Source organism: Mesoplodon bidens, assembly GCF_964165515.1.
Source record: "Mesoplodon bidens genome assembly, chromosome: 4".
NCBI lineage: Eukaryota > Metazoa > Chordata > Mammalia > Artiodactyla > Ziphiidae > Mesoplodon > Mesoplodon bidens.
This window is the reverse complement of record NC_138160.1, coordinates 75863099-75883332: the sequence shown is the minus strand read 5'-3', so window position 1 is coordinate 75883332 and position 20234 is coordinate 75863099.

Sequence of the window (20234 nt, the reverse complement as noted above, 5' to 3'; positions counted from 1 at the left end):
GGGCATAGATGGAAAAGAGGAGATCAAAGAATGAGTTCTGGGAATCATTCAAATAAAGAGGCCTAGGAGAAGAGGAAGAACCAGTAAAGGAGACAGAAGGAAGCACGAGGAGAAAAATAATGAGACTGTGGCCTGGAAGTCAGGCGAAGGAAATGTCTCAAGGAAGAGAGAGTAATCAACTCTGGATTGCTGATAAGCCAAGTAGGAGAGGGACTTGGAATTGACCAGTGGGTGTACTATTATGGAGCTGTGATCAAAGAGAGGAATTTGGCAGTGGTGGTGGTGGTGGTGGTCCAGACTAAGGTGACATTAATACAGTATAGGAGGAGAGGAATTAGACATAGAATAGAAAAGTCTGCTGAGGAGTTTTGCTGAAAAGGGAACAAAAAGATGAAAAAAATGTCTGTCTTAAGATGTGAGAAATAATATTATCATAATCAGCATATTATTTTCCATATGCCAATGGAAGGTCTAGCAAAGAGTGTTATAGGATTAACTGAGGGGCAGAATTTCTGGTGCTATGCCCTTGAGTAGGGATGAAAGATGGGAACTTGTATGAAATTCAGACTTTCACTGAGAAAAGAGCTTGGAAATTGAATGAATGACATCAGGCAGGAAGGCAAAGCATGCAAGTATATGTACTGGGGAATGTGAAGGGTAGATTCTTTGGAGGTTCTTCTCTGCTTCAGTTCTTTTTCAGTGAAGGAAAAAAAATGTCATCAGCTGAGTCAAGACAGGGAAGAGGATGTGGAGGTCTGAAGAGTGAGAAGATGTGAAATACTTGTCTAGGAGAATAGAAGTGTGAATGGACTAAGAGACATATTTAATGATTATATGACATCATTAATGCTGTAGGCTATGAACAGCAATATAAAGTGAGACCAGTCAGCATGATCGGGTGTTTTTCTCTAGTCAGATTCAGCTGTACGTATGTGGGAGCAGAGGAGGAAGAAATCTAGTTTTAACCAGAATCAAGAGAGCGGCAAAGGAATTAAAGGTATATGCAAGAAAATAATTATAATGCCTGACCATGGAGGCTTTTTCTTTTAAATTTCAAGTTAAAAAAAATATCAGACTTCTTATTTTTGTAAACTGATAATATTCTCTGGAAAAGGAATGATGAAAATAATGTGTTCATTAATGATAATGTACCAAATAAAAATCTAACTTGAAAATTTAAGTTCAAATGTATTTATGAAGTTTCTTCATCTCTTTTTTAGAACTTCAATGAGATATCACCATTGACATTTCAGCATTTGATTATTCTGCGTGTATTCTCTGAATGGAAGAATTATTAACTACCAAGGTAAGTAATGAGATTTAAAAACAAAGTCTGTGACTGTCCAGTCATTTAAAGTATCTCTTCTGGATAAGAAAATATTTAAGGAAACTACTGGAATAGGAGAGAATAACAAAAAACACATTGAAGAGCACCGAATTCACTTCTAAATCTCATTTTCAGAATGGTTATTAACTATATACATATATATCTGTTATTTAGCTTATGATTGAAATTACACTGAAAATCTAGAAAAAAATGAAAACTGCGTATCTGATGAAGTACTATATCGCTCAGATAAGTACAAAATAGTTTTTCAGTGATCCTGGTCCTAGGAGAGGTAACACAAATGAATGTGTATATTCCTTTTGCAAATATACATTTTGTTGTCCATGAGGTATGGCCCATTATTTGAAGCAAAACATTTAATTTTTCTTTATTACATGTTACCTAATTGTTCCTTTCCCATATGATTGGTTAGAAATTCTTTTCTATTTAAAGTAGCATTCTTTGGGCGCTAAACAACGTCGATTTCAAAATAATTCTGTTGAATTGTCTCTTAATCTGAAATATATGAACATATTCATATTGTTGCAAAAATGTTGCACATGTGTGTGTGTACTTATACACAAACTTGTGGGTAGAGGTCTCTACCTTTTATAAGCTTCTCAAAGGGATATTTGATCCCCAATAAGAGTAGTGATAACTGATACATGATACACGATAAAGGGGACACATTTATTCCTGTGCTCTAAAGAGATCATCCTTATATCCATTACACAGAGTTAAAATTTGTAGTAGTAGTTCTCTTTTGCGTGTAATGAAACTGGGTTACAAAAGGGACAGGTAGATGTACCCAAATCACCCAAAAGGCAACAGTGTCAAACACAAAAGCCACATCTAAAAAATTCCCTTTCCAATGGACTAACCAAGAGCATGCAGTTTTTCAGCTGTGAGCAATTGGCTACTGATAACCTTGTTCATTAACAAATCAAGCAGCTGTTCAGATCTGCAGAAAAGCCCCCATGTTGTCCTTAAATACTCCAGTACAAAATCAGTGTAAACCAATTAAGTTACACGATGGGAAAAGCATCAGATGTGTAACTGATGATTCATTTAACCTCATCCCACTCTTCTTTTAGCTTTCAATAATCATCAACCTCCAGAAAATGATAAGCTTTTACATCAAACATGAATAAATATTCCAGGGTGAATTCTACTGTTTAAAGAGAAACACACATTTTAGGAACTTTTAATTTATTTTCTGTGTGGCTACCTAAACTTTAATCATTTTTTTACACTTAAAAATACTTTTAAATAGTAACTGGAAGTAATATATGGCCCAAAGGATTTTTATTATTTTAGGAAATGCTGTTTGCACTTAAAAAAATTGTCCAATTATCAACGGAAAAAATGGTGAAGATATCACTTTTCAGATTATAATATTGTACATGAACCAAACTATCAAGATGTACTTAGTTCATGTAAGATTTGTAAAAACAGATCTAAATTAGGATTTAAGGGAGTGTGACAAATTTAACACATAAAATTATACATATTATTTATATTTTTCACATAAATGGAATAAAGCATATGGTCTACTGTTAGTTACTAACCTTTGTAACTGTTAGTATTTTAGAAATAATTCAGTTCAAAACCCATTATGCAAGAGTTGAAATGATTTTACCCATATCTTTATAATTGCTTACTTATTTGGTAGTATCAAAATTGTGGCCAGTATTAATCTTAAAATCACAGAAATTTTGGAATTTCAAAGGACTCGCAAGGTCTTTGGATCCAACTTCTTTATTTTACTTCCTCAATAAAAACTCATTAGGAAAATAATCCTATTTTTCACATTCATTTCTAAAAGAAACACAGATTTCTATGCTCTGTCACCCAGCCCCACTCTCTCAATGAAAGGAATGACCTTGAATTGAACTGTAGGAAGTAAATGGAATAAAAGTTTACTGAAAAAGTTTAGTAAGGATACAGAAGATTGATGCGTATATTTGTGTTGGACACCCTTCCTTGTGCTGCATGTTCAAAGTGATAGGATCATGTTATTTATTATATTTTTCAGATCATTTGCAATGTTAATTTATATGAGTTTGATATCGCTTTTGTCTCTTAGTTGTGTGTTATTCTGAGAAATCCCTGGGGAAGCAAAGGATTTATATGCTTTGTGTACACGTTCTGCAGACTAAGCGCTCTGGCATAATTATTTTTGGCACTCACTAACTGATTAAAACATCCAATTTAACTCATGATCAGTAAGATTAAACCTTTTTAATATACCTCAAAAGTAAATTATCATTTACTACTCAAACATCCCTTTCTGCACATGTCCCCAATAAAGCCGTTCTTTTTCCGTTAATGTACCTTTTAATGAGGATTCCCTTTTATTTCTTCCTTTGGGCAAAACTGCCTTACCCTTTACAGAGGTAGGAACAAAGATGAGATGGAGGCTGACTAGATAAGTACATGGGTTTCTAATGTCATACCAATTACAAGTCTTTATTTTTGTTGTATTCCATAAGGAATTTGCTGTTCAAGAAAACATGTCCCTGATTTGAGTTTATTTGATGTATAGACAAATGGGAACAGTTAGAAGAAAATAATATTTGAAAAAAATCCTTTACCTGACTCGCAGAAAAAAATTGTCATCTTTTATTTAATTTTAATGTAGTTATTTTTAAAAACTTAAGTGTTACATTTCAGTCTTGCAGTGAAACCCACTTAACAGAATACCCAAAACACATTTCAATATTAGAATGATTTGAAGGGAAAAAATGTTCCCAAGAATTAAAAAAGCATAATATAATCCTAAATTAGAATAATTGTAATTGGCAAGTCCTCTAACCTGCTGAGGACCCTTGCAGTGGTTTATCACTGTATTGAGAGAGGAGGAAAAAAAAATGTAATAGGTAACATGCTAAGCTAGGGGCTCATGGAGCTTTGAAACAGTCACAGGTGTAAGCACCTCCCTCACACGCTGAGGGAGGTATGGGGGGACTCAGATTAGTAGAATTCTCCTGTGTGGATGCTAGAGCGTTACTGTGTACAAATGTCTTGGTTACTGCCTTTTATGCATAGGATTAACAATAAATGAAACAAGAATTATGGAGTAAGGCTTTAGATAGAAAATAGGTCAAGTCAATGCAGTAAATATCCTGTCAGAATTTTGATCCAGATTTACAAATACTTCACCAGATTGCTAATAAGCGTGTAGCCCCGCATGTAAATATTTGAACAATATGAAAAATGCTTCTGAGTCAAACAAGACTACCATGCCCCAAGTAGGTTGAACTACTGAAATGTTGTCATAAGCCAGGCAGAAGGGACACTTTTCTGGAATACGTGGTGGACAGACCCAAAACACTGCCAAAACTTTTCCCCTAAATTGTCAGGAAATCAAAATCTAAAAATGGTCTAAATCTAGCCATTGGTTACACAAATTCTAAGAGCTAGAAGAAGCAAGCTTACAAAAACTTTGCATAGATATCCCATTCTTGGATCTATAATAAGTGTTGGAGTCTTCTGGAAATACCAAGGAAAAAATTGGTCACTCCTAAAAATATCTTTAAAATGACCATATCCATAGGGTGGTCTCCACTCCAAGATATATTGTAGACATGATAATATCTTAAGGATCCACTAATAAATGTGATTTTTTAAAAATTAGGTGTGTTTGTGCCAGCACTGTAGACCTTAGGGACCACACGTTAGCATAAGTTCAGTGAGCATACATTTTCTCCATCTCCCCATTCCACATAAAATTAGAGAATAATTTACTGTTGAGGTATAAGATATGAATCCTTTTGTTAGTGTATTAGTTTCAACAGTTATTAAAACTTGTGTAAGACCTATCACATTTCCATTGTACCGTTGAACGTAATATATGGTCTTCATTTTTTTTTCCTTTAACTTTTTGGCCAAATAAGAGACTAAAGGCTTCAAGTAAAACATTTTTTAAAAAAGTGAAAATGATAACTGGTTCTACCAGCTATTCTACCAAATATCTAATATATTTACTTGATGCTAATTGATGAAATAATAATGGGCATCCTTTCCAAATAAGAAGTAAGTTCAATTACTAATTATACCATCTGTAAAAAGGCAGTATTCTATCATTTTCCAAGAGTGTGATTTATTTTTAACTAAGAATGAAAACTTAACTTTGAAAATGGGAGGGGTTTGTTGTGCTTAAACTTTCATAAACTGGCAACTTTTGGCACAGGTGCCGAAGATAGAACAAGAATAAATGTCTCAAGCCTTGGTTATTAGAGTTTGATCATAAGCGTTGTAGTGTAGAATTCATGGATTATTCATGTGTAATTACAGATAGCTATTGTGCTCCTTTAAATCATCCCTATGGCCCATTATGGTCCATAACAACTGAAATAGCAATTGTCATAGTAAGGTTTGGGCTCTGTCACAGAGTGTGGACTATAATCAATAATGATAAATGGTAAAATTTTACATCAAGCAGTCCAAAGTCTGGTTGGCTCCCTCCATAAATCTGTACAAACACCAAGCAGAGCAGCTGCAGGGTCTGGAAATTTAAAAGCCAACACTCGCCTTACCCCCTACACGCATTTACCTCTGTAAAAGTTAAAAAAAAAAAATAAGGAGGAAAGAAAAAAGGAAATGCTCAATATATGAATTCTAATAATCCACACACTGTTTGAAGAATTTCCCTCTATTTAAATGGGAGTGAACCCTAGGTTGTTTTCAAGGTCAATTTCAGGTGAAAAGGGGGTCATCTAGAGGTCACTCAGGCTCCCATGCAGGTCAATAACGCCTCTTCACTTCCACAGCAGACAAGCCGCTCACACCCAATCAATCCACCAACGCTGCTGCTGCACCCAGCGTAATGAACAGTGAATAAATGTAGCCTATCATCACAAAACATGCTTTTTAAGTACCTTTCCTTTTCATGTAAAACCTCTCGCTGTCAAATTCTACATTCACTCATCCAGCAGTGAGTAGCAAAAGTGAGAAATCAGACTCTCATTGGGGTTGGTAAAAGGTCACAGCTGACAGACAAGGAGGTTAAACTGCCGAGTTAAAATACTGTTCATTACCCACTGCAGCTTTTTGCTAACTACACTTCTTTGTGTTAGAGTCAAGCAGTACATCAATATGCCCCTCCTCCTAATTTATTAGCAATTGTTGAATTGTATGGGGTGGGCGCAAAAGGGAAATTGATGTCTTACAGGTGCATATATATGTATAAATTCTTTTAATTTTGCAAACTTCGAATTCCTTATCTATTTTCATACTCAATACCCTATCCAGCATTGTGCCTACTTGAGATGCACCCTAGTTTTTAGGGAAACATGATTCCTAAGATCAGAAGAGACTGAGTAATCTGAATTCCAAAGGCCCAGGGTCAGTTGTTTGGAGACTTTTATAATTCACATTTTTTTTTCTAAGAAGAACTGTATATAAGGCATTTTGATTTTTTCAATCAAAATTTTGATATGGGAACCTATAATTTACACCAAAACAAGCAAAAAAATGCATGTTAAATATACACACTGTTTCAAATTCCAATTTATTAAAAATTGCAAGGTAGTCTTTTGCTGACAAGGTTAGCACCTATCAAACACATAATGGAGTTCAGAATATAATCTGTTATTTTTTCAGGGAAGTATGTAATACCTGCATTTTTTTTTCATTCTGATATAGTCAAAGGAGCCTTTAACAACAGTGAGTAATTGCAGGAGTGTAAGTGGAAATAATACTTTTTCTGAATTCAGTTGACTAAATGAAATGGTTTGGTGTGAAATCTGGATGGATTAGAACAATTTTCCAAAAATGAAATTTCATTCTTTGATTAATTAGTACGTAGGTGGAATTCCCTTTATTGAAATGCAGAGGCTTCGTATTTAAAGATCCCAGTATGAAAACAAGTCAGAGAGTATTCCAATACAAAATCACAAATCATGAATAAAATAAAGGTTTACTTACATGCTCTCTACAACAATAATTTGACTCAACAAAATTACCATTATCTATTTACATCTTTAAAAATGCATTCTGAGATTTATTCTGGAAAAAATATGTATCTTTTTTTTTACCCCCTCCTGTATGCCTTCTCTCTCAGTGGGACTGAAAATAAAATGTTATGACTTAAATCACAAGAGGCTAACATCATTTTTAGCAACAAGGGCTGCATAATTTCAAGACTATGAGTGAGTCGCTGACTTTAACTAAAATGTTTCAGTTCTCTGCGTATATAGGTACATAAATAATTCAGAATTAATCCCTGCAGAGGGGACAATGGGAATCGTAAATTATCCATGTGCTGTCCTCAACATTAGAGGCAATGAACCTATGGTAACAAACTATGAATGTTACTCATTACATACATTTCACAGTCACCTTAACCTTTTGAATATTAATTTCCCTCTGCAGCTTGTAGCTAGGCAGTATCATTTTTTTCATTTTCCTTCCCATTCCTCTTGCCTTCATTTCCTTCTCTCCTTTTCTCTTTCACAAAATCTCCCAAATCGTATGTAAGCCGCAGCTATTGAGTGGATGCATTGCAATACATTGATTTGTTACAGAAAGGCTGTTTCTTTTTTTTTTTTAAGCTGCATGTTTTTTCTGTAAAAATCCCTTAATATTATATGTAGCCCCTCTGTAGAATGTAAGGTGAGGTGTCACAGTCAGACTGTCCTTATGAAGATAAACGGGGTTGCAAATCTGGGCCAATCTGACTTCACTCGGGTTGACAGTGTCCCTTGAATTTCACAAAAATATATAGTAATTTTTTTTAACTAGGAAGATATTGCAGAATTGTCATAATTTTCATCCAAAGATGAAAATAAAGTTTTTAAAAAAGAAGTACAATAGCTCCTAATTATAAAATTTATTATATCTTTAACTGTTAAATTAGGGAGCTTATTTTTTTAAAAAGACTTAATGAGCTATAACAGTGTGTATTCTCATTTTTGTTTCTAAATTACCCTCTCAGTTAAAAATATTCTGATAAGCTTTATAACTCTTATTTTGAAAGATATACAGAGAACAGAAAGATTTCTTTCTAGTCTAATTCATTATGCCCCATTCCTGTCTATTAGATAAGATCAATTGAAATGTTAATCATGAAAATTTTTTTCATAAATAAAATTTATACAATAAATATAAATACATAATTGTGTGTGAGGATGTACCTAAATATCAACACACATGCTTATGTGTATTTTATATATATATATATATATATATATATATAAAATTATGTGAACAGAATTAGAAATCCCAGCAATAAGCTGAACTACATATACTATGAAGGGGGCCCACAGACATGGCTGGAGTGAAATGCAACAAAATTGTTTCCACACCAGGCTTTTCCAGTATTTCATCATGCCTTTCCCCAGCATAGTTGGATGTCTTGTTCCCTCATCTCTTTCAGGTCTTTAATTACCTTTCTATACCTTCTATCAGTGCCCAATTTAAGATTACAAACCTACCAATACCAAAATCTTATTTTCTTTCCTTACTTTATTCATCTCTGAAGCTCTTTTAACTCTAATATAATATATAGTGTGCTTATTTATATACTTATTGTCCAGGCTGGAAGTTCTTTGAGGGCAAGGAGTTTCATTAATTTTGTTCACTGCTATACCCTGAATGCCTGAGAGATAGTAGGAGCTCAATAAATATGTTGAAGAAATGAAACACAGTAATACATTTGAGGTGTCAAGAACTATTTGAGAATCACTATAGTCCCAGTATGACTGGATAATGGGACTAATTATGACATTAATCTAAGGCAACACTGCCTTCTCTTTCTGTGTCATTCCCCCTCCCTGCCCAATATGTTAAATTTGGGCATCCACTGCCTTCAGACTCTCCCTGCAACTGCTTTTATTAAAGTGAAAACTTTCAGTAAAAGTCTGATATCATTCATTTACAAATTACATTGAACTTGTCAATTTGTCCTGTAAAATACATTTGCATTCTAAGCCTTATCTCATATGATACAATTAATGGATTTGTTTGCTATTGAAATTTCCAGTATAGACTATGTTAAGTGAAATAATTTCTTTTTTCATTTTGGTTTAGTGGATTCTCATTTTATTGATCTTTAATTCATGTCATTTAAATTCCTATTCTTTTCACCTACATATAAGGACAATTCTAAGGTTCATTTAAGTAAACTGGGAATTGCCTTACCACGAGCTGAGGTGGAGCTACCAGGCACACACACACTGGCTGTTTTTCACAGCGGGCAAAAACAATTCTCAGTATTTTGAATTTGGTAACAAATTATATTTTCTTATTAAAAAGCAGACATTTAAACCAAAAGTCCAGAGTTTTTGAAATTACTGAAGACCTGGGTTTAGCTTTTACTTAGGTAGTGGTATTTGTAGATGTGAAGAAAATCAAAGAAGAAACTTCACCTTAAAAACTTGGGCTATCTGACCCCAGTTTTACCCCAGGAGAGAAATTTGTGGAACTGAGTTATATTTTATCCCACTTTTTTGCCATCAATGATATTGATGTAAAATTAAGACGTCACAATCCATAAAAGTAACATATGGATACTTTTATAATCCAATTTTTATAAGTAAACCATCACAGAAGCTACAGAATATGATTAAACTGTTATTCTCCATATTTATGTGGGATTCTGAAAACAAAGACCCAGTAAATAAATGGCAGCCTTTCTAGACCAAGTTGTGAGTATGTTATTTGAGTATATCTTTTTTTTCTTTGTAATCCAATCTTTTTTCTATCCAGTTAGCAGAAGTGATCATCACTTAGTAACGAATGACAGTGTTGTCAGGAATGAATCTCAATAATTAATCACAGTTGTGTAAGAAGCATAACATTGTAATTTTCTATAAATGAAGTTAGGTTCTGCTTCTGTTTTTCATTTGGAAAATAATGTCAACCATTCAGGGTGCTCTCTACCCATGTCTGTTGGTAGAAATATATATTTCTGGGGCTTATGCAGTGGCCTAGCTTGGGGGTGGGGATAAGCATCTTGCATGCCATCATTGCCATCACCTAAATTGGCATCTACAGGGGCATCTATTTACCTAAAGAGTTTGCCTTTTAGACCAAGCACAGCCTACCTGTATCCCTCTCTTATGAACCTACATGGCTTCTCTTTCATAGTTGCTTTAATAATCTCCTTGATACACAAGACATTGCAATTTTTTGCCTCTCTTTAGGGCCACAGGAAACTTCTAGTTGTCCCTCTGACTTACTGGAGCATAGATTGTGTCAGGAACAAATAAGTACACACCCCACTGAGCCATCTTTACTCACCTCCTCCTGCACCATCCATGCTGGTTGAGAGGGTAACACCAGGGTGGTATAGCTTTTCTGATTACTGTAGTACAATACATGTGAGCAGTGAGCACCAATCTTCTTTGTCCTTTGATTTCCCCAAACCCATTTGAACATCATTCTCCGCTTGCCTTCCTCTTCTCTTATTACTCCCTTAAGAAGCAGGAGACCGGATCCTGATTGTAAAGCAGAATTTTAGGATAGAATTGTTTAGAGTACTTATGAAAATCCTGTATGGTGCCATACATGTTTTTAGAAAAGTCTATTGTAGAATTGGCATGTTTACACATCCAATCAGCTGTTAAGTTGAGTTATCTCTATGACAATGTGCTAACACACAGTGAGATATGTAATGTATGGAACAGTTACTTCAGTTTGGACCAGAAGAGAATAGAGCACATTTTCTTTCTGTAGGAAGTAATGAGAGCAGGGGGAAAAGCAGAACTCTTTGTGACATATTTCAGTATACCCTTGAAGAGTGCAGAGTAGTGGGGGATGAATTTAAAGTGAGGAAACCAATTCAGAAGAGTTCTGAGGTATAACTTCCTGAGGTACTAGCTTTCTTGATTTTTAGTTTTCTTAGGGGGATTCATTTCTAAAGGTAGTCAGACTATGATTTACCAGGGAGATAACTTCTAGTGAAACATGAATGTTGACCTCCTTATAAAATTATCCTCATTCTGCAGGGAAAGAAAGAAATTAGTGAACACATGTCCTGGTTATTTACTTTCATCATTTTTCCTCCTCAGACCCCAAATACATGGTTATATGTGCCGGGTGTCCATGTTTAATAACTTTCTTTAAAAGTTAGTTCATTAAGTTAAGAGCAAAAAGAGAGAACAGTTATAGGAAAAACGCTATTTAGTGACATTCCATAAATAAAACATTAATATGGTTAAAACATCTTCACAATATATTTGAGCTGAGTGAGCCTATTCAATCAGTTAAATCTTGGAGGTAGACCTGAAGGGTTGAAAAATTACAGTATTATCAAATTATTAAACTTTTAATTCATGTTTAAATCAATTACAGTTCTGTGAATTGGACAACCAGGGTAATTTGGAATATATAATGGAAACCATGTTGCCAAAAGACTCTGTGTGTGGTGTGGAATGAATGCACCGACTTTCTTGCCATTTTCAGTACTTTGCACACAGTACGTGCTAAATAAATGCTTGCTGAACTACTTTAGAAAACCATCCCTCTCCATTCCCATAAGTGCCCATAAATTATTTCTTCCTGAAGGATTTTAGGTCAGGTTCTAGGATGTACCATCCTTAGCAGTATAGTCTATTGGCTTAAAGCATAGTAATGTAATAATAAATAAAATAATGTAATAATCTGCAAATACCTAGCAGACAGTTAACATAATTAGCTATACATTGTTTTTTTTTCTGAAAACTATATGAATAGATAAAAGAAATTGTCTAATGAGACCATGAAGCTACTAAGCATCTGAAGATGAAAGTGGTGCCACAGAGATGAAAAAATATTTTTTTAAAATGCAGAGGCTAGTGACATCAATGAAGTCTTTATACTTATCTCTCAATTTTGTTATGCATTATTCTTATTTACAAGCTAGACAATAACTGCCATCTACTACTTAAAATTTAAATGTTCATCCTGTGAAAATATCTGAATTATTCTACTGCAGGAAAATATATATACAAATCAACTTTAACTTAAATAGACAAAAAATGTATGGAAACATTGATTGCAGCCATGAAAAATACTATAGGGATTGATAAAAGTATCCTTTGCTTATATAATTGTTATATAAAACTCCATTTAAAAATACAAATTATTTAGCAATGCAGATGCAAAGCAAATCTAGGTGAGGTTTCCTCCAATGTATTGATTCATTCCTAATATTGATATATTGGAAATAATAATGTTACATATAATATTAGAATAAGATATTTTGTGATAATGTTATATGAAAATTTCTTAGTGAAAGTAAAAAATATATGCATTCTTTTAAAAATCAAACTTTAAAAAAAAAGAACAAGCTAATCTAACTTTTAAATTTTTATAGTTGTGACATACGACCACTGGGATATTTCTAGAAATGGTATTATATTTAACACCCATTTTTCCTTGTCCCACTTTACCCTTGTAATTTTTTGATGTACCATGATCAAACAGTGCGCCCAAGGTTATTGCTTCTCTGAGAGATGGTATTTCTGGGAATGACCTTATAATACTTTCAGACACATTATTGCTGCCAACATTTGGTAATAGTGTGTAGAGAAAGGGCTAGGACTTAATTGTAGGGACTAGGCAAAACTATTGGAAAATGTTAAAGTTTAGAGGCCCCAGAAATGTAACTCCTCCATTTGTTGTGTATAGGTATGTATATACACATAAGCACACACACTTATATATGTGACTCCAAGAAAATAAATTTCCAGAGGTGAAGTACCACACATATACGTGTATGCATACACACACACTCAGACGTATGTGTTTGTATAATTCATAGAATGATTCCTACATAAAAGCTCCTGTATACATTTTATGTGTCTCAAGATACTCAAAAACCTGAAAGTTCTCTACAAATTTTAACACCAGTAATAACCTACCATGGTTAGTGTTATAGGTATCCACATTATTAATTGTTTTTAGTGCCTGATTTCTGAAGGGCTCCACATGTCCTTCTGAATTTTCTTTAAAGCTCATGGATGGATTGAATGATTGAACCATATCTTAAAAGTTGATGAGTCAACTAGAAAGAATGTGGTGAAGCAAAGATATTCATCTACTCAACATTTTCCAAAACCAGCCTTGGTTCAGAAAGTTGGAAAAGTAGCACACACACTGTCTATTTGGGTATTTCTTCAGGATGCCATTCAGTAGATAGAAGAAATCAAAGCTAATTTATTGAGTTAATGAAGGCCCCAAGATTAGATGAAATTTCAAGGAAAAAGTTTGGATTAGAACAAATCCCTCAGGCTTAAATTAGATAACAGTAATAGTCCATTTCCTTCATGGAATTAGACTACAAGTTCCTTTATAGCTGTAATTTTATCTTCTTAATGTTATATCCTTGGCAGTCAGGACATAGTAGACATTCAATTCATATTAGTTGAATTGGTGAATGAATGAATGAATGAATGAAAAAAAGCAATTGAAAACCTTTTTTAGTTTATCATCACGTTATAAGTACTCGATGGTTTTGCCTAGTGAAACACATTCTACTAGACAACATAATGTGAAATTAAAATGAATCAAGGTATAATAAAATAAATACAATATTTGTAAATGTTAATCATTAAAATAAGTCTTTGCCTTAGAGGCAAGTATGAGTCAAATTAGTTGTATCTTTTCACAATGTTGTAATTCATATGACTCTCAAACATTTCATTTATTAGGGGTAACACTTTTTTATTTTTCTTAATCTTTCTTTAAATTTATGTTAAAAGTAAAGAGTATCTTTTTATTCAAAGAGAACTCTAAATGAATAGAAAACTATTGTCTGGATTTTCTGATGAAAGAGAATGAAAAAAATCTATGCTTGAATATTTGTAGTTATGTTAGATGAGCACAAGATAATTGTGTGCTTAGAAAGAATAAATCAAGTAAGCCCACTTGACTGGGACTTATATATTACATGGTTTTCCTTCTTAGAGGAAAAAAAAACCCTTATGAACCACAGTCCAATTATTCAATTTTGCTTCCTAATTATGGAAACTACTCATTTCTTGGCCTCAAGCAATAGATGATACATCTCTGAAGGGTGACACAAAATCTGTCACCATCTATGGCTCATTTTAGTCAATGTAAATATTTTTGGAAAACAAAAATAAATAGTTTAGAAATTCCTGCCTTCAACGTGGTTGAGATATACATCATTCCTGCTATGTGAACTCTGGTACATATCCTCCTTTAGATAAGATTGTGGGGTATGCTTTTCTCCTCTAGGACAGTGAAAAACACAGAAAGACAGCAATTGGAACATGACTATAGACATGTTTTCTCATAATAAAAGCTGGTGTTTAAGCTATCAGTGAAATTAGAATTAAATTGGGCCAATAGCTCATGTTTTTAGAGCTATCATTTAAGAAATTATATCAATTTCTCTCCTATATGCCACAAAAAAGATATTGCAAAGTAACAAATTGAGATAGAGCTCCTTCCATACCTTCTCAATGTCCTCTGAAGGAGCTGAAGATTCAGGGCCAAATTAAGCTCTTCAAAAAATGTGTTCTAATAGTTTTAAAGATTATAGAGAGGATTAATGAGATGGTATCTATGGAATGCTTGCCACGCAATCATGAAATTCCGTACTAAATATAGTTGCTCTTAAAATTACAACAAGTTTCGTAGCAACCATCCCTTATAGGATGTGGAGTTCCTGGAATCAGCTATTGGATAGAATAACTTTATAATAAGAAAGATTTGAAGAAACGTTTCCACTTTAACTTAAATATTTACCTAGAAAAGCTGGCCCACATATTTATTTACAGAGCAGCTGTTCTTGACATTTTTGCTTCTTTTTCCAGTAGTTCTCATGAAAATTTAGGGGCTTACTAACTTAACTCACGAAAATATATTGGTGTATTTTAAAGACAGTAATCACAAATCATGAGAATCATACTTCTTATTTAACTATGTAGACTACTTAAGGAGTATGAATTTAAAAGAAATTAGTGACAGCAAATTCTTATTTATTATTATTGGTGGATAGTATTGAAAATAATTGAAAATAAATTTCTAGAATTTTTTTATCACCCTTCCTATATTAGTGAAAGAAACATTATTTTGTGAAATCAAGAAGGACAATATTTTAAGAATCATGTTTAATTTGAAACCAGGGATTATTTGAAAGACAGAAATATGAGGTAAAGCTAACAATATTTAAGTAATTGGAACTCAGGAACAAATTCCTGGCTGGATCTTTTTAAAACCAGTAGAGCCACTTTTTTTCAAAATTTGACATACCACCAAACTAAAGAGAGGACATGAATAAATACTATTCAAATAATTGTATTGCCTTATAATGAAGCATTCCACAATACAGCAATAGAAGAGATTCAAGGGCTAGAATGTTAACTTGTCAGATCACATGTTTTGTAGAGTATAAAGTACAATGACATATAATAATAAGCATCAAAATGATGAGGCAAATCTTAAATAAGAGGATATGCATATGCAAATTAAGTCATGTAGCATATTTCTGCCCACTAAATGTTAGTTGAATTGAACTTTTAATGTTTTATCATTAGGGACTATTTTAGGTCAATGACCTGATAGAATGACCATTCGATTTCCTAGATAAAGTTCCCTTATTATTTCCTTCTACTTTATACTTTAGGCAAACAAAACGTATTCAGCTGGAGGGGTGTCATGATAAGGAGAAAGATCATACTGTTACCATCAGTTGAATCATACAATAAATGGGTACATATGGATACATTACAGTCCCTCGTTGTTTGTGTGTTCTGCCTTCATTTTATAGATAAAATTTTTTACTACTTAACATATTCTGTCTCCTCCCACTAGATTGTGTATCCCACAGGAATAAGAACTTCATCCATTTTGTTCATTTCTGGATCCTCAGAACCTGGGATGTATTAGGATTTAAATAAATATTTGTGGAATGAAATAATTGACATCAACATTCATATAGACACATTTATGAAAACATTTATGCTCTTATATGAATAGAAGAGATAGTGATATATATTACTCCCAATGTTTGCCATAGGATTGACTTAATAGATCGAAACATGAATGACTTAATAGATTTTTTTAACAAAGAAAACATAGATACTATTCATAGGAAAATCATAGACTAGATATGTAAAGACTAGAGTAGGAGATAGAAAAGACACCCCAAACTAACAAGAAAGTGTTTTATTTTTTTATAGAATTTTAGTTGGCTAATATGGATGTATGACCAAAATTGTAGACTTATTTCTAGAATATGTGGCTCCTGGGTGTGGTAGTTCTGTAAAGACCAGCAGGATAATTTTCTTTTTACAATAGAGCCAAGGATTATGTTTAGTGTAGGTATTCCATGTGAGAATAAGATACTTGTTTAGCTTTGAAGAGGAAAAAGAAATGCCTAAAGAGACAGAAGGGTTTGGGATGCTAGATGGTAAAACTTACTTTGTTTCAAGTACTTATAATATACAAAAGGCCACTTTCATATTTTAGCTTACTATTTATATCATTGATATTTAATACTTATTTGTAAATAACCACAGACTACATATTAATAAATACCTTTCTAATGGATGAATTTCTGGTACTTTTTGGGATGACTATGTTTTCTTTGTCAGTATTTAGAATGCCATCAGATAATCTTGTTAGAACTTTGACAATAAGGAATGAGACTCCGTAAATTCAGCTTATAGCTGTGACTAAACTTACATATTCTCATCTCACTTCACTTAATAATTAAGAGAAATCAAAGTTACTTTACTTCAAAAAATGTGGGTTGCTTAGAAACTCCTCTAGAATTGGTTTCACAAAATAGATATCTTGGCTAATAGTAAAGGTGCAGTGCTGATTTTACTGTATGGAAGTTTTCGATTTCTTGAAATTGGGCTCTGGTTAAAGAACTTTGAAAGTGCCCATCAAATGCTAAGAATCTCCTAAAAATGTGGAATTTCAAGTGATGTTCTATGAAAGAAAGACATTAGGCTAATTTTTCCACTAAATGTAACTAATTCTTTGCATTAAATTAATCAGATATTTTGCTGCCATGAAGAGATATCCAAAATGATAAATTGGAGTGATAACATAGGCAGGCACAGAATCCTTCTTATACTGACGTTGAGCATAAGCAAATTTGAAATGGTAATTATTAGTTCTTTCCTTCAATTGTCTGAGCATCTAGACTGAAAGTGATATTTTTCCCTTAGTTATTTTGACAAATCACTCAATTCTTTTTTTCATTCTGAACGTAATTCTCATATAAGCAAATTTGTGAAACTTTCTATAACCATCATTCAACTGTAATTTAGCCTCCATAACTGGGGAAAGATGACATTTTAGAATCGATATCATCATGATACATCCACTTGATCCATAATTTTAAAATCCCATGCATAGTTAATATAATTGTTCTAGATTTTTGTTTTCTTACGCTGCATAAGTGTCCTAAAGGTCTATGGAACTCAAGCACCCACCCCCCTTTGTCAACACACACATTCTAGCTTAAAATAGCTGCATGATTTCTTTAATTCACAGATCATTATTGTTATTTGTTCAGAAACTGTTTATACCCAATTTAGAATTTACATTTCATACATAGCTACTTGGGCATCAATTTCAACCTTCAGAGCTGTTAGCAGAAATACATAGATCTTTGAAAACATTGGGAACAACCAATTGATGGGAGCATTCTATGCTGATTTTCAGTATTTGACACAAATTTAGCTGACAGTTACTTTAATTAAAAAAATAAAATACTAGAGTAGAAACTTATTCACCAGGTGGTAAGTGAAGACTACCAGGAATCAGCTAATGACTTGTTCTTACATTAGACTGAACCTAGGTCAGAAAGGTAAGAAAGGTAAGCATCTAGCTATTATACGGCCAACTTTATATCATTCAAGTCAAGCTTGAAAAAGCAGGTTTCAGATGTTGACTTTTACTTTCCCCAGATATATGTGATCTTTGGAGGAGAAAAAGACAGCTTCAGGCCCTTGGTGCTGGCATTTTCATGTCTTTCTCAATACCGCAACCATGCTGTGTCCTTTGGAGATGCTCTTTTACTGGACTGTTCCCCAATGAAACTGGGTCTTGAAGTGTCAATGGTATCAAGAGAGATCATAGGGTACCCCTCTAAATCTGCCTCTGGTTGATGTCAGTCCTGCTAGCCCTGTGGATTCTGGTCATAGCTGCCAACTTTCTCTTTGAAACTTCTTCCTTTCATTATGTTTAGGTGCCTCTCAAGTCACCGAGCTTTGGTCCAGACTCAAAATCAAATTTCTTTTTTCTCGTCTCTCCCTGACTGATCTCAGAGATATTACAAAGTGCATTAAATCTCCAAAGAGAGACAGCACTTAAAAGTGCTATTTCACTTTTGTGTTAACTCACAAAAGTCAGTATCCCTGACTGATCACATATGAAAGAACCCTTAAAAAGAACAGTATCACATTAAAAAAATTAAAGCATTTTAAACTGCTCTTTGGGGGTCTATCTTCTTTTAGACACTTCAACCTGATATAATGGTGGGGGTAGGTGAATGGAAACTTCGTCTAAAAAATAATGATTAGCAAATTTAGGAAATTCTTTAAGTTTGGCTGGATACTTTTTGCTTTGTCAGTACTACTGTCAGTGTGCGTATTTCACCTCTCATTTGACCAATTCAAATTTCTCTATATAAAGTTCTGTTTTTGAAAAATTGGCTTCCTTTTTTACCCCTTGGATAAAAGTAGTCATAATGATAATACTGAAGGTAGGCATAGAATTCTGTGTTTTCATAAATATAAAATTGAGTACTGTTTTAGAAAAGGTATGCCATCTTAAAAAAAAAGTTAAGAAAACTAAAAATTAAATGCTGGGGAGATTTTATTAAAGAAAGGAAAATAGATCATGTTTGATAGTACATGGGAATGATCTCATAGCTGTGATTATTACTTACTTTGCTTGCAGAGAAAAGGGTATTAACTTTAACATATTTACCAAGAAGGTTGGATATCTTGTCAAGTAGATAGAATAAAGCTCAGAAAAATTAATCTGATCCAAACTTCCTCAAATAGTATTTCTTTGTAACACTTACATTGTAAGAAAGGAATCCATATGTCTTTAACTAGCTCTTATAGAATAGCATGGAATACCCAGGAAAGGTGTGTGATTAGTAACATTTCTATTCTATCAATGGAAAACTGAATAATTCTCAGTCTCATATACCATTAAGAATCTTCAATGACTGGAAAGTCACATGTAGATTTGATTTTTATAAAATATTTCTTATGGCAAATTTTCCAAACTAGGCATGAGAAATTGAAGAACATTTTATTTGATTTTTAACTTTAGGGGTTGCATTGTGTGTATATGTGTGAATGTGTGTGTAATTTTCATTTTCTGGCCTTTGTGAAGGTGAGCATACTAAAACTAGAGGGAATGTGGAGATTAGATTTTGGAGTAACTAGTACATTTAATGTGAGAAAACACTGCTAAAGTATTGTTACCTCTCAACAAAGATTATACTAAGTATCGTCTTCCACATGGGAAAGGCAAACCATAACTACAAAATAGTCCTTCTTCAGTTTTCATGACTGGAATCAAATTGATATTTCTTTTTTTCCCCTTGAGTGTGAAGCAACTGCTAGAACCCTTTATACTTTAAACCTTGAGGCAAATGCATATAAGTATTTTTATCTTACAGAGTAATTAACTTTTAAACTTTTTATGCTATTGGATGGAATAGATATTATACGTGAGTCTAAGAACATTCGTGGAGCTTACTAAGTTTTTATATATTTACATAGTGTGAGGGTTTAGTTCATGATTCAGTTTGCTCCAAGTCAGAGAAGTTTACATTTTGATTTTGATTTTCACGTATTGAAATGTTCTAAACTCAATTTTCTAGCTGGTTCATTTGCATTGAATTTTTTAGATGAACAAGAGTGCACATCATTGACTGGCTTTCCAAATTTTTAAATAAGGTAAATTCGACATCAAACTC